At 43.8% G+C, this 13,840-nt stretch overlaps 1 protein-coding gene across 3 annotated transcripts in view; it reads right to left on the bottom strand.

The window, feature by feature from the left end:
* WIPF3 (WAS/WASL interacting protein family member 3) overlaps window positions 1–11,823 on the bottom strand; it is an 82,713-nt gene extending 70,890 nt beyond the window's left edge. The window contains exon 1 of one of the 3 annotated variants that reach the window (XM_070467955.1): window positions 11,298–11,823. The gene's annotated coding sequence lies outside the window, so the exon portion shown is untranslated. Of the gene's footprint in view, window positions 1–10,678; window positions 11,121–11,297 lie in introns of those variants that run through there. The other 2 variants (XM_070467939.1, XM_070467947.1) reach the window with 2 other exon arrangements.
* Between the last annotated feature and the right edge of the window lie 2,017 nt (window positions 11,824–13,840).

Genomic DNA, 13,840 nt, shown 5'->3' with positions numbered 1-13,840 from the left:
GGAAGTCCCCCTGGAGAAGGAAATGGCCACCCACTACAGTATTCATGCCTGGAGAATTCTATGGATAGGGGAATCTGGTGGGCTAGAGTCAATGGGACCGCAAAGAATTGGACATGACTGAGCGACTAACACACACTTTCTTCTTGCCTAAAGATGTAAGCCTAGAGATACAGCAGCCATATTGTGACCATGAAGCAACTAGATTTCAGATGATGTACTACATGGTGAGGATAGTGAAGCAGGAAGATGGAAAGAGGCTGATTCTCTGATAGCACTGTTTGAGCTCCTTCTTCAGCCAAGACTGCAGCCATGAAATTAAAAGACACTTGCTCCTTGGAAGAAAAGTTATGACCAACCTAGACAGCATATTAAAAATCAGAGACATTATTTTGCCAACCAAGGTCAATCTAGTCAAAGCTATGGTTTTCCCAGTAGTCATGTATGGATGTGAGAGTTGGGCTATAAAGAAAGCTGAGCACTGAAGAATTGATGCTTTTGAACTGCAGTGTTGGAGAAGACTCTTGAGAGTCCCTTGGACAGCAGGGAGATCCAACCAGTCCATCCTAAAGAAAATCAGTCCTGAATATTCATTGGAAGGACTGATGCAGAAGCTGAAACTCCAATACTTTGGTCACCTGATGCGAAGAACTGACTGGTTTGAAAAGACCCTGATGCTGGGAACGATTGAAGGTGGGAGGAGACGGGGATGACAGAGGATGAGATGGTTGGATGGCATCACGGGCTCAATGGACATGAGTCTGATTAAACTCTGAGAGTTAGTGATGGACAGGGAGGCTTAGCATGCTGCAGTCCATGGGGTTGCAAAAAGTCAGATATGACTGAGCAACTGAACTGAACTGATCAGCCCTGGACTTTCTTTCTTGGGAGTCTATTTCTACAAGACACACTTGTATCTGTTTAAGCCAGATTCTCACGTGTGCATTGCTTTTTGTTTTGTTTGTTTTGGCTGCTGAACGTAATCCTAACTGATACAAATAATATTTGGGCTAATATATACATTATATGTGTAAAACACAAGACTAAAAAGACATGTCCATTATTTCAAGTACTAAAAAAAAGTTTAAAAATCAAATATCACTTATTCTTACTACCAAGAGGTAATAAATGTCTTAAGGGGCCTAAAAGATAGTACAGAGCATTGGATATTTATTTTTCCAAACAGTAGCTAAAGGGAGATTATGGGATTACCAAACCAGCCCTTCAACAAATACTAAAGGATCTTCTCTAGACAGGAAACACAGAAAGGTGGTATAAACGTGAACCCCAAACAACAAAATAAATGGCAACGGGACCATACCTATCAATAATTACCTTAAATGTAAATGGGTTGAATGCCCCAACCAAAAGACAAAGGCTGGCTGAGTGGATACAAAAGCAAGACCCCTGTATATGCTGTCTACAAGAGACCCACCTCAAAACAAGGGACACATACAGACTAAAAGTGAAGGGCTGGAAAAAAAATATTCCACACAAACAGAGACAAAAAGAAAGCAGGAGTCGCAATACTCATATCAGATAAAATAGACTTTAAAATAAAGGCTGTGAAAAGAGACAAAGATGGACACTACATAATGATCAAAGGATCAATCCAAGAAGAAGATATAACAATTATAAATATATATGCACCCAACATAGGAGCACTGCAATATGTAAGGCAAACGCTAATGAGTATGAAAGAGGAAATTAATAGTAACACAATAATAGTAGGAGACTTTAATACCCCACTCACAACTATGGATAGATCAACTAAACAGAAAATGAACAAGGAAACACAAACTTTAAAGGACACAATGGACCAGCTAGACCTAATTGACATCTATAGGACGTTTCACCCCAAAACAATCAACTTCACCTTTTTCTCAAGTGCACACGGAACCTTCTCCAGAATAGATCACATCCTGGGCCATAAATCTAGTCTTGGTAAATTCAAAAAAACTGAAATCATTCCAGTCATCTTTTCTGACCACAGTGCAGTAAGATTAGATCTCAATTACAGGAAAAAAATTATTAAAAATTCAAACATATGGAGGCTAAACAACACGCTTCTGAATAACCAACAAATCATAGAAGAAATCAAAAAAGAAATCAAAATATGCATAGAAATGAACGAAAATGAAAACACAACAACCCAAAACCTATGGGACACTGTAAAAGCAGTGCTAAGGGGAAGATTCATAGCATTACAGGCCTACCTCAAGAAACAAGAAAAAAGTCAAAAAAATAACCTAACTCTACACCTAAAGCAACTAGAGAAGGAAGAAATGAAGAACCCCAGGGTTAGTAGAAGGAAAGATATCTTAAAAATTAGGGCAGAAATAAATGCAAAAGAAACTAAAGAGACCATAGCAAAAATCAACAAAGCTAAAAGCTGGTTTTTTGAAAAAATAAACAAAATTGACAAACCATTAGCAAGACTCATTAAGAAACAAAGGGAGAAGAACCAAATTAACAAAATTAGAAATGAAAATGGAGAGATCACAACAGACAACACTGAAATACAAAGGATCATAAGAGACTACTACCAGCAGCTCTATGCCAATAAAATGGACAACTTGGAAGAAATGGACAAGTTCTTAGAGAAGTATAACTTTCCAAAACTGAACCAGGAAGAAATAGAAGATCTTAACAAAACCATCACAAGCAAGGAAATCGAAACTGTAATCAGAAATCTTCCAGCAAACAAAAGCCCAGGACCAGATGGCTTCACAGCTGAATTCTACCAAAAATTTAGAGAAGAGCTAACACCTATCTTACTCAAACTCTTCCAGAAAATTGCAGAAGAAGGTAAACTTCCAAACTCATTCTATGAGGCCACCATCACCCTAATTCCAAAACCAGACAAAGATGCCACAAAAAAAGAAAACTACAGGCCAATATCACTGATGAACATAGATGCAAAAATCCTTAACAAAATTCTAGCAAACAGAATCCAACAACATATTAAAAAAATCATACACCATGACCAAGTGGGCTTTATCCCAGGAATGCAAGGATTCTTTAATATCCGCAAATCAATCAATGTAATACACCACATTAACAAATTGAAAGATAAAAACCATATGATTATCTCAATAGATGCAGAAAAAGCCTTTGACAAAATTCAACATCCATTTATGATTAAAACTCTCCAGAAAGCAGGAATAGAAGGAACATACCTCAACATAATAAAAGCTATATATGACAAACCCACAGCAAGCATCACCCCCAATGGTGAAAAATTGAAAGCATTTCCCCTGAAATCAGGAACAAGACAAGGGTGCCCACTCTCACCACTCCTATTCAACATAGTTTTGGAAGTGTTGGCCACAGCAATCAGGGCAGAAAAAGAAGTAAAAGGAATCCAGATAGGAAAAGAAGAAGTGAAACTCTCTCTGTTTGCAGATGACATGATCCTCTACATAGAAAACCCTAAAGACTCTACCAGAAAATTACTAGAGCTAATCAATGAATACAGTAAAGTTGCAGGATATAAAATTAACACACAGAAATCTCTTGCATTCCTATACACTAACAATGAGAAAACAGAAAGAGAAATTAAGGAAACAATACCATTCACCACTGCAACAAAAAGAATAAAATACTTAGGAGTATATCTACCTAAAGAAACAAAAGACCTATACATAGAAAACTATAAAACACTGATGAAAGAAATCAAAGAGGACACAAACAGATGGAGAAATATACCGTGTTCATGGATTGGAAGAATCAATATTGTCAAAATGGCTATACTACCCAAAGCAATCTATAGATTCAATGCACTCTCTATCAAACTACCAATGGTATTTTTCACAGAACTAGAACAAAAAATTTCACAATTTGTATGGAAATACAAAAAACCTCGAATAGCCAAAGTAACCTTGAGAAAGAAGAATGGAACTGGAGGAATCAACCTGCCTGACTTCAGACTATACTACAAAGCCACAGTCATCAAGACAGTATGGTACTGGCACAAAGACAGAAATATAGATCAATGGAACAGAATAGAAAGCCCAGAGATAAATCCACGAACCTATGGTCACCTTATCTTCAACAAAGGAGGCAAGGATATACAATGGAAAAAAGACAACCTCTTTAACAAGTGGTGCTGGGAAAACTGGTCAACCACCTGTAAAAGAATGAAACTAGAACACTTTCTAACACCATACACAAAAATAAACTCAAAATGGATTAAAGATCTAAATGTAAGACCAGAAACTATCAAACTCCTAGAGGAGAACATAGGCAAAACACTCGCTGACATAAATCACAGCAGGATCCTCTATGACCCACATCCCAGAATTTTAGAAACAAAAGCAAAAATAAACAAATGGGACCTAATGAAACTTAAAAGCTTTTGCACAACAAAGGAAACTATAAGCAAGGTGAAAAGACAGCCCTCAGATTGGGAGAAAATAATAGCAAATGAAGCAACAGACAAAGGATTAATCTCAAAAATATACAAGCAACTCCTCCAGCTCAACTCCAGAAAAATAAATGACCCAATCAAAAAATGGGCCAAAGAACTCAACAGACATTTCTCCAAGGAAGACATACAGATGGCACAAAAACACATGAAAAGATGCTCAACATCACTCATTATCAGAGAAATGCAAATCAAAACCACAATGAGGTACCATTACACGCCAGTCAGGATGGCTGCTATCCAAAAGTCTACAAGCAATAAATGCTGGAAAGGGTGTGGAGAAAAGGGAACCCTCTTACACTGTTGGTGGGAATGCAAACTAGTACAGCCACTATGGAAAACAGTGTGGAGATTTCTTAAAAAGCTGGAAATAGAACTGCCATATGACCCAGCAATCCCACTTCTGGGCATACACACCAAGGAAACCAGATCTGAAAGAGACACGTGCACCCCAATGTTCATCGCAGCACTGTTTATAATAGCCAGGACATGGAAGCAACCTAGATGCCCATCAGCAGACGAATGGATGAGGAAGCTGTGGTACATATACACCATGGAATATTACTCAGCCATTAAAAAGAATTCATTTGAATCAGTTCTACTGAGATGGATGAAACTGGAGCCCATTATACAGAGCGAAGTAAGCCAGAAAGATAAAGACCATTACAGTATACTAACACATATATATGGACTTTAGAAAGATGGTAACGATAACCCTATATGCAAGACAGAAAAAGAGACACAGATGTATAGAACAGACTTTTGGACTCTGTGGGAGAAGGCGAGGGTGGGATGTTTCAAGAGAACAACATCGAAACATGTATATTATCTAGGGTGAAACAGATCACCAGCCCAGGTTGGATGCATGAGACAAGTGTTCGGGCCTGGTGCACTGGGAAGACCCAGAGGGATCGGGTGGAGAGGGAGGTGGGAGGGGGGACCGGGATGGGGAATACATGTAAATCCATGGCTAATTCATTTCAATGTATGACAAAAACCACTGCAATGATGTAAAGTAATTAGCCTCCAACTAATAAAAATAAATGGAAAAAAAAAAAGAAAATTCATGAACACATCTATTAACAAGTATACATGCATGATGACACCTTTGGACTTTTTCTGGATAAAGTAAACTGATCTGGCTCATTTATATAGGTTCTATCAGAACCATGTTCTTAAAGATAGGATTGTTCACCTGACCCTCACAAGAACTATAATGTTTGGAAGAAAGAATCTTTCTACTCTCCTAGGAACTCAGTAAGCACAGCTAAGGAAACAGTACATCCCCCAACCACTGTGTTCTGGCCCTTCACAGAAGAGCTTCTATAGGGTTGTGCTCTGGGTGTATGTCTCCAGAACTGCAGTCAGTAACGTTCTAGGAAACATTATCATTACCTTCCACCATGAAATTTCCATTGTCTTCATGGCAGGAACCATGTTGAAGACTTTGGTCTCTATGGCAACAGAGACTTTGAGGACTCGCCAGGAGAAAGCCATCCCAAGTTCCAGGACCAGGAAAAGCTGTGTAAACTGATCTCTTTTTATCTCATGGTCACTGTGGATCAGGTAACTATTTGTGTTTCCCCCTTTGTTTTGGCTACTGGGAAGCTCTGACAAATGTTTAATCCCATCTCCGGAAACTACACCAAACCTTAAACTCATCTCTGGAAATTACCTGCACCTTATAACATAATCTTGTTCACTAAACTACCTCTAATTTTATCTTTTTCAAAATAATTTTATATATTTAGTTTTGGCTGTGCTGGGTCTTCCTTGTTGTGTGGGCTTGTCTCTAGTTGCAGTGCAAGGACTTATTGCAGCGGCTTCTCCCTGAGCTCTAGGGCACGTGGGCTCAGTAGTTGTGGCTCCTGGGCTCCAGAGCACAGGCTCAGTAGTTGTGGCACATGGAATTAGTTGCTCTATGGCATGTGGAACCTTCCCAGATCAGGGATCGAACCCATGTGTCCTGAATTCTGGGGTGGATTCTTTACCACTGAGCCACCAGGGAAGTCCCCTTCTAATTTTATGTTGCTTTTTAATCTGTGTATTCTCTTTACCGCTGTTTCATTATCTATTAATCTGATGTTGTTAACTCCTTTAATGCTTTATGGAATGAAGAGCATTTCAGGCAAAATTTTTTTTAAAACATCAGATGATAACAACAATAATAATACTAGCTAATTTATTGACGTTGCTATGAACCAAGCACTGTCTTGGGCTTAACTTAGGTTATTTACCCTAAATAGGAGATAAGTAGTATTATTACCAGGTCCACTTTACAGATGAAAAAACTGAGACGCAGAAAGTAATTGCAGTTTACCTAGCTAAAACTATTTGATTTTTCAGATTTTACATTTTAGAGCAGCACTAATTTGTCCAATGTCATACAACCAAGTGATGAATGCAAGATTCAAACCCAGATATTTTGAATAACATTTTACAAAAGAAGAAATAATTATGTTTAATTTCTAAAAGAAGCAGAGGCATTCTGATCTTATAGGCTGAGCTTAACATCCTTCAGCTTTAAAGGAGATGTCAATTGTACAATCATGCCTGATGATCCATATTTACAGAGAGGAATAAGACGTTAAAAGTCAAAAGGACTGTTAATCCAAATTGGCTTTTGGTCTTTAAATATGAATATATCCATTCATTCACTCACTCATTCACTATTCATTAGCTGCCACCAATGAGGCAGGTGCTGGGAAGAGGTGAAGCAGACATAGTTCCTGCCGTCCAGGAGCGCAGGTGCAATAAAGGAGAGTCAGACAGGTAAAGGGCATCTTGGACTTAAGAGCTGGCTGACAGAACCAGAGCAGGGCGTGGCACGATCGTTCTCAGGGCGGTTTAGCTCTTGGCCCCTGTGTCCATCTGATAACAGGAGTGCTCATTGCTCAGTTGTGTCCAATTCTTTGTGACCCCATAGACTGTAGCCCACCAGGCTCCTCTGTCCATGGGATTTTCCAGGCAAGAGTACTGGAGTGGGTTGCCATTTCCTCCTTCAGGGGATTGTCCTGACTCAGGGATTGAACCGGTGTCTCCTACGTTTCCTTAATTTCCTGCATTGGCAGGTGGATTCTACCACTGCAAAGCCTGATAATGGGAGTAGGAAGAATCAGCTCCCTTACAGCGCTGTTGGATTGATTTCATATGTAGAAAGCTCTTAGCCTAGCCAGGCAGGCTAAAAGCCTCCAGGACAAAGCAGCCTCTGGCTCTTAAGGCATAGTGGATGGCAGCCTGGGCATCTTGCTCTGACACACACCTGCACTCATTTGGACACAAGTTCTCACAAGCTCTCTACTGCCCCCTCCTAGCTACTCCGCAGCACCGAAGGCTTACAGTCTATCGACAGGCCTGGCGCTTCCTTTCTGCATGCGGCCATCTCACGCTCAGTGTTTCGCTGAAGTACATCGCCCACACAGGATGAATATTCCTTCAAGATGCACTTGAAAATCTTTCACAGTGTCTGGCCCACATAATGCTCCCCAGGCATTTTTGTCATATTTGCTCTGCATCACTTATCTCTTTGGCACTTCAGCAAGGCAGTTCACCACATGATTCCCCTGCTGCAAAATGGATCGGGTTCCTGCTTGGGCAGGTCGAAGGAAAGACCCAACTAGAATTGCAAAGGGGAAGTTTCAAGTACACTCTTGGCTGAAGTCAGTGAGAAAACATGTGCTGCACCTGTTCGGCATCAGCTGGGAATCGTCTGTCTCTTCGGTTTTGTGCTATGGCTAAATAAGAAGCAATTAATCATTTTCTCACCAACCCTAACTCATATTTAATAGTTCCCTCTCAAAGTCTGTTTTGTCATGCTCTCAGCAGAGTCAGTCAAACACTACGATTCCTTTCTAAATATTCCCTCAGCCAGATGGCAGGAACACTAACTGTGACGTGGCAAAACGCGCCTAAAGATAACTTGGTGATGCATAATCACGCTGGATGGCACTCGTCAAAGCAGATCCATCCAGATACCTCTTTAGCTGCCCGACTTAATCCAGCGTCTTCAAACCAAAACTTTCCAGTTCCAAAAGCAAGACACATTCAACTCTGTAATGTGGTATTGGCTGCTAAGACGAACACGATTCTACTCCTCTGGGTTCTGCATTTTAGGCAGAAGTATAAAATCACTAGAAGAACACATTTGAGGACACATTTCTCAAAATCGTTCTCTAGATAAAATGTTCCTGTACCCTCAAGTTTCAAATATTTCCGCACCAAGTGTAAGTATGTTTATAACACGTTTGCTGGAAAACAAATTTCTGTCCTTTTGCTGAGTTATTTTTGTTTTTTTTTAAACTTAAGCATTAATAAACATATATTTATAAATTCTAGACTGTAGGGAAGTTGACTATTATTCCCTAGTGAAAATCCTACATGTTTTTTTCTAGAGTGAATTATGTTTTGGTTTTCAGATCTTTTCTAGGTTGTATTGTTTATTCTTTGTGTTTATTTAACTCACTTTCAAAATCACAACCTGTACTTTATGATTTCTGAACAATAAATCCTGAAAACAGTGTTACCAGGCTAGCCCAGCTGGCTTTCTCCTGTTCCTAAAACTGTACGTTCTTAGATACACACACACTTCCTTCATCCCGTCTGCTGCTGGCTAGCTTCAGTTGGTGACATGATCTCACACTCACAACTATATGAAAACAACAGCAACTCCTGGAAAGGAACCAAAAGGGGGAACGGCGGGAAGCCAGCCTTCAAGTATCTGTCACCCTGATAGTTCTGCCCTGATTCTAGTGGCTGAAAATTGCCTATCTGTGGTTGCATGTACAGAATTTGAGATCTGTGTACCCAAGTTCTCGACCCTCCACTCCCCTGAGTAAAGTATTTAACCTCTGTGACCTTTTATTTTCTCCTCCATAAAAACGGCACAATAACAATATCGCCCTTAAAGAACTGTGAGTCATAGGAGGTCGTTTATGTAAAGGCATTTGGTAAGGCACTCTGCAGTCTGTATTTCATTTCTCATTACGGCTAAACTTTCTTTGCTCCCTGTCCCTTTTATATTATTATTATTCATTAATTTTTCTGATTTAGTTTTTGTGGTTTTTAAATGTATCTCTAAAATGCATTAGCTAGAAAACTATACCAGTCTGTGTGCTACCACAGTGAGTGGATTTTTAGCATTAAATTCTTATTTATTTTTTATTGAGGTAAAACATAAGTCAAGTGCATAAGTCAAGAGCTTCCCTGGTAGCTCAGATGGTAAAGAATCTGCCTGCAATGTAGGAGACCCAGGTTCGATTCCTGTCTTGGGAAGATCCCCTGAAGAAGGGCATGGCAGCCCACTCCAGTATTCTTGCCTGGAGAATTTCAGAACAGAGGAGCCTGGTGGTCTGCAGTCCATGGGATTACAGAGTCCAACACAACTAAGTGACTTTCACCTTTCATAAGTGCATAAATCACACAGAAATAACTTCACAAATATCTAAATGTGTGCCCTGTGTTATCGCTACTTAGGTCAAGATGGGGAGCAATTCCAGCATCTCTGAAGCCTCCATCCCTTTCTGTCTAGGCCATTATCAAGGCCCAAAGGCAGCCCCTCATCTATGCTTCATCTCCATGGATAGCTTTGCTAAAGTTTACAGAAAAAGTTTTTTTTCAGGGAAGGCTGGAGTCCCTGTGATAATGACTATTGCTGACCACAAGAAATGTGCGACCAATCTTTCCTCTAAAGAGATAAAGATTCTGGAAAGGAGGAGAGAGGCACCAACTTTCTAAATCACACAGATCATGCAAAACAAAGCGCTCATTTTGCAGTCAGTGACCCTCAAGCTCAGAGAGGCGAAGTGGTAGCCCATCTTCCTGCTACAGAGTAACTTTCCTTCCAAACAGAGCCCATTACAAAGCACTCCGAGCTTCGGGGATGGGGATGCTTTGCGCGCGCCCCAGAGCGTCAGGACGGCTCCCCCAGCCTCTCCCTACGGAACTTCTCTCCAGGGAGCAGAGCGTACTGGGGCCCCACGCGGCCCCCGCTCCCGTCGCAGGCACACCCACGCGGCTGGCAAGCCACGCTCAGAAGGCTCTGTTCCTGAGAGCCTGTGCCCGCTGCCCACGGGGACAGGGCTGGGCTCCCCGTGCTCCACCTCCCACCCGGAGATCCGGAGTGGCCTCTTCTCCAACCCTGCTCCCCCATCCCCGCTCCTTCTCGCCTCGGGTGTGTATTGAGGGAGGGGGCCATAGACTCTGCCACCTTCTCCCTGGTTCCTCCAAAGGAGATTTAAAACCCATGTGTGGACAAACCTAAATCGCTGGAGCACACACTACTGTCTTCAGGGGCTTGGAGATGAGCACTGGGAAGGGAGTCCGCAGACTAAAGGAGTCACCACGAGCTGAGTGACCTTACGCGAGTCACTTCCCATCTCCGAGACTGGCTTCTTCATCCGAGGCTTCTGTCAATATATCCCCCAAGCCACCTTCAGTTCGGCAATTTCCCAGTTGCTCTTTAGTCATCCCGGCTCATCCCGCGATAGCCCCTTCCCCAGCGAGACCCCAGCCTTTTGTTCCAGGGGTGAAGCGGAGGAGGGAGAGCTTGGCGACCAGGCCGGGGCGGCCTTGGCGCCTGGGGCCGCTCCCTGGAGAGTCGGGTCGGGGGAAGACAACCAGGCAACCCCGGGATGACCTCCTTCTCTCCGCGGTCCCGTGACAGCCGGGCCCGGGAGGCACCGCGCGGCGGGCAGCGAGCGAGGGGCTCCAGGGCAGCGCCGCGCCGCGGGCGGGGAGCCCCGGACACGAGCATGCGCGCAGCACCCCTGGCCCCGCCGGGGGTTCACTCCGCCCCGGGACGGGCCCGAGCGCCCGCCGCGACAGCTTATCCCCTGTCACTCGGGCGCCAACCCGGGCACGCGCGCGGAGCAGCTACCTGCCGCCAGCCGTGCGGAGGACAGGACAGGACTCGTCTCTGGCCGGCTTCCCCGCCGCCGCCGCCGCCGCCTCTAGGCTCCGGGCTCCGTCCCGAAGCACCAGTGCTTCAGGCGGCGCTGCTGCGGCCGCGCTGCGCCGGGTGCTGAGCTCGGCGAGCGTCGCTCCCTCCCGGCCGCCAGCTCTGGGGCTGCCGGGACGCGGAGGCGGGGCCGCCGCCCCCACCTGCTCCGGCGGCTCCTGCCCTGAAGTCGCCGCCGCCCAGCGCGCAGGGACGCGGCCCGGGCAGGCGGGGTCGCTCTGGAACCTGGGAGGCGGGTCCCAGCCACCGGGCGCGCCTCTCCCTGAAGGAGTTCCAAGTCTAAGCTGGGGAGAGAGTGGGCCCTAAGGCTGGACTTCCCCAGATACGAGCGACACCCGGCCCAGTACCGCCAGGCTGCGGACATTCCACTCCTTTATCAGTTTATTCCAAAATATTTGGAACCCCTCCTGTGGTCCAGGCGGCGTCATAAGCAGTGAGGACAAAAGAGAGCAAGATCATCTTGTTCCCGGAGCTCACGGTCTAGAAAGGGAAACGACTAATAGATACACTGCAGAACCGAGAGGGAGTGGTCTCAGAGGGGGCCCTGAGCCAGACTTGGGGAGGTCAGGGGAAGTCCCCTCGAGATGCCGATGGCTAAGAGAATTGAAGGATGAGCATGAGGTAGCCGCTTGGAGTGACCTGGGGAGATAGATTGTCCCAAGTGGAGCCGACTATGTTTGCAAACTGAAGTGTCTGAGGAGCCGAAGGAACTTGGGATGACAAGTAAAACCCTTGTCACACTTGACTTCAGGCCCCTGGGAAGACGTAGAAAGTTTGTGTCTGAGGCGAATGCTTATTTGTTTGGTGAGCACTTAAAGACTCCCACATCCTGTGCTTTTCTGCTAGTGGAGGAACTAAGAGACTCATGGACCATTCACTGCGCTGCCTCTGAACATCTATGAACCAGGCACTCTGCCGGGTCCTTAGGATGTGCTGCTGAAGGAGGCAGAAAGGAGCTACTAGTCTGGAGTGGAGGAGAGACCTGTACTCAGCACTGTGTCAACACTTGGATCAGGTGCGTGGGAACACAGGTGAGACAGCAGTTAATGCTGGGAGGGAGGAGGATCTCACACAGGGATGGCAGCCTGTCTACAGGTTCAGATTCTGTAGCAGCTGCTGTCAAAGTATGTTCCCCAAGCAGTCCTTAACTGGTTTCTTAATTACTAGTGTTTACAGGCTGACAATGTGTAGGCTTATATTTAGAGTAAGGATAAATAATTCACTTCTCATGCCTTCCCTGTGTTGTCAAGAACAACTTCCCTATGTTTGATTTAAGTGAAGAAGATGTAGGAAGTGGAAGCCAATAAGGTACTTGCTTCCCACCTGTTTGTCTTGTGTGACTCCTATCCTTCCTGCTTTAGAATCATAATAAATGGGCAAGAAGACATTTCCATGAGCTCAGAATTCGTACCAAGTCTTCTGCTGAGTGGTCCAAGCAGGAGCTAGTCAAATACAAAGGCTGTTATCTTAAAGGGATAGGTATGGCTTGGATCAAATAATTATTGGAAAATTATTGAAAAGGGTGGGGAAATTGTGAGTGAGGAAAATATTTGGAAAGTGGGGACATTTGGGCTGAAAGCTTCAGGTACTCAAGGCCTCCTATCCATGCGAAGTGACTGTGCCATTGGTGTCTTGTTTTAATGGACATTAGAGAAAGATCCATTCCCCCCTGGTTCTACCTTAGCTATAGTCATAACTACAGCACATAACTATAGGACAGCACTAGCTATGCCAGGTGGATGAAGCAGGCATATGTCAGAGATATTGCAAGTTCAGTTCACAACCACTGCAGTAAAGCCAGTATTGCAATAAAATGAGTCACGTGAACTTTTGGTTTCCAACATATAAAAATTATGTTTACACTATGCTATACTTGGAGAAGGCAATGGCACCCCACTCCAATACTCTTGCCTGGAGAATCCCATGGATGGAGGAGCCTGGTGGGCTGCAGTCCATGGGGTCGCGAAGAGTTGGATACGACTGAGCGACTTCACTTTTACTTTTCACTTTCATGCATTGGAGAAGGAAATGGCAACCCATTCCAGTGTTCTTGACTGGAGAATCCCAGGGATGGGGGAGCGTGGTAGGCTGCTGTCTATGGGGTCACACAGAGTTGTACACAACTGAAGTGACTTAGTGGCAGCAGCATACTATACTTTATTAAATATGCAATAGCATTATATCTAAAAAAGCACACAGCTTAGTTTAAAAAAAAATATTGCAAAAGAATTGCTAAGCATCATCTGATAATGCAAGGTTGCCAAACCATAAATCTGTAAAAAATGCAATATCTTCTAAGTGAGTCACCTGCCCAGTAGCCAAACCACTCTCCCTTTCCTCCCTATTAACATTACTGAGGTTTATGATTGTGGTCCAAGACTACTGGGACAGTCCCATTCCTGATTTTCCAGTCTTTCTTGCAGCTAAGGAGGTCATTGACCAAGTTCTGTCAAATGAGTTGA

This window comes from Odocoileus virginianus, chromosome 1 (genome assembly GCF_023699985.2).
Source record: "Odocoileus virginianus isolate 20LAN1187 ecotype Illinois chromosome 1, Ovbor_1.2, whole genome shotgun sequence".
NCBI classification, from domain to species: Eukaryota; Metazoa; Chordata; class Mammalia; order Artiodactyla; family Cervidae; genus Odocoileus; species Odocoileus virginianus.
Note: the sequence above shows the minus strand (reverse complement) of the source record. Positions and strands in the feature narration are given on the sequence as shown.